This window comes from Apaloderma vittatum, unplaced genomic scaffold (assembly GCF_000703405.1).
Source record: "Apaloderma vittatum isolate BGI_N311 unplaced genomic scaffold, ASM70340v1 scaffold906, whole genome shotgun sequence".
NCBI classification, from domain to species: Eukaryota; Metazoa; Chordata; class Aves; order Trogoniformes; family Trogonidae; genus Apaloderma; species Apaloderma vittatum.
Genome location: NW_009720985.1, coordinates 100461 through 103087, shown reverse-complemented (window position 1 = coordinate 103087; position 2627 = coordinate 100461).

Genomic DNA, 2627 nt, shown 5'->3' with positions numbered 1-2627 from the left:
AGAGAAACCAGCTACCTCAGTACTTCACCATTATCTGCGTAGTGAAGGTGAGATGAGATTCAGGAGAGTTTATGACTTAGTTTTTCAGCAGTAGTCGTCAAAGTAAAAGGCAAGTAAAGGGCAAGAATTGTGCTCAGCATTTTCATTTTCCACATGGGACATTATATATTACATTTACATTTTATATGTTGCATGCAATTTTCTGAGCATTTCCCTTCTGACATTTATGCCATATGAGATGGCTGAGTATTTGTTCACTTGCATTACTGTTATCACTTTTAAATTATGGTAGATACTTGCTGACAGGAAGATACAGACTTTAACATAAAGCAAGCACAGGCAAAAGAGAGGAAGAGAGGAAGCAATAGGGGAAAGAAAAGTAGAAGGAACAGAGGGAGAGATGAAGAGATGGAGGGAGGGGGGAAGGGGGATAACATTTTTAACAAGCTTCCATTCATTTGTTCTCTAACTTTTTATGTAATGACAAGCTACTTCAGAACTCTCAATCTTAGTTTCTTATTTTTAAATGGCAGATAGCATTACGTGAATAACTTGCTCCAGTACTTTGAAAATCTGAAATAAAAAGCATCTTGTACAGGAAAAAGAAAGAAAAATATTTTAATATTTCTGTGAAAGAGCTTCTTTGCTTCCTTCCACTTGGAAAAAGATGTTCCTTCTCACTCAAGAAAAAGTGAAAGTTTGTTATAAGAGAAGTCAGAACCATTTGTCTAGGACACTTATACTACCTTAGTTTTCTTTACTTCAACTTTGATCTCCCAAAACCTCTGTTGTTTTTCTGACTCCATATTTCTATAGAATTGTTCCAACTCAGACCACTACTGGAAATTTCAGTTTTCTGTGGACAGAAAGGGTTGGTAAGATATTAAAACTGTCAATTCTAATATTTTTTTCTAAGAACTCTTAGAAGGGACCAGAGGAAAAGGTGGAGGCAGTTTACTAAACCAAGAGTATCTATCTCCAAGTTTTTAGAAGCCCACAGACTGGAGAGGGTGGCGTAGGGTCACAGGAGTGAAGGGGAGAGGAATGATGGTTCATGGCAGTGGCTCAGCTCAGTGAGAAGTGTCCTTGCTCCAGCGAGGGGAAATGAGTTTCCACTTGCTCTGCTCAGGTGCAGGAGGTTGTCAGAGGAATGTACAAGATGTACAACAGATCTTTTAATGAGTTTCTTTACGTGGATTTCATTAGCGATAAAGACATTACTGTTTCGGTTTGCTTCACTGCGTTTTCAGAAATATTTGACAGGTATGTGCCATGTTGATGTACTGATTCTTGGGAATCCATTGAGTTTATGTATTTGTTTGTACATTGGCAAAGATAAAAACACCCTATTAAATTGCAAGACAAGTATTTAAATTCTACTTTCATAATGTTTAATATGAGGCTACGTAATCTTCCAGAAAAGGCAGAGAAACACATTCTGTGCTAGAAAGCTAAACTCATAGCTAAATTTTTTTAAACATGAACAAACAAAAGCTGTCTGAGATTTTATTCTTAGGGTAACAAATGTATATTTAAAATGTTTTCCATTTCAAAAATATTGCCTCCTCCAGAACTAACAAAACCTCACATCATCTTTCTAAGATTTGTTACTGATATCTCACTATTGGGCATTCAACTTCTTAAATGGCATGTGCCATGTCTCTCCAAAATCTTGAAATTTAAATAATGAATACATTTGGATTTCTTTTCAATTCTCTCACTATTGTCTGTTTATTTTCAGTATATTTGACTTTCTGTTTAAGGCTTTCCTTCACCGATAGGAGGGTGTGGAAAGTTTTAGTACAGAGGTTGAAAAGAACCTCATACTCAATGAGTGAAACACTCTGCTACTCTTGCTTGGCAATACTTTTTTTTTTTTAATAGGAAAAGGACAAATGAGAAGGCTGCTTTCCTAGATATGATTATAACTAACAAAGAGCAACCACTTAAGACTGTCATTGTGAAGGGTAACTTTGTTAAGACTTAAGTACAAATAGCATTTTTCACAACTTTTAGGGCAAGAAAATTGTAAAAAGGAGTAAAGAATTCCATCAGCTCAGAGAAGTAGAAGGGTTTATGTTGGAGATCATTAACCAAAAGCAAAGAATTAAAGAGACCTGGTACCTTTAAATGGAAGTAAAGACACAACTACAAATTAACTCACTGCAGAGGAAAAATAGGGAGGCTACCAAGAGGTCAGTTTGATTATATCATGTGCCTTCTACAGAGCTCGGACATGAAAATGAGGAGTACAGAACATAAGACTAAGGTCAAGTTCCTAAGGAAGAACTGAAGTGTAGCACAAAGTTGAAGTTTGCAGGGACAATATTGTTAAGAATAAAAATGTAACAAGACTAAGAGGCAACTACTAAAGGGCAATAAAGCATCATTTAATCATCCTACAAGGATCACAGTAGTCAGATGCAAACAAAGGACCAAGAAAAGGCTTTATCTAATATGAAACTACAAACCAATGACAGTTTAAAATGGTCTTTTGGTATCAGTCTTCACATACAGAGGTGCTACTGTAGTATACCAGCAATATTTTTCACATTAGTCATATATTAGCAATGCAGGGGTAATAATGGAACCTTAAATAACAAAAACAAACATTTAAAGGGTCTCAG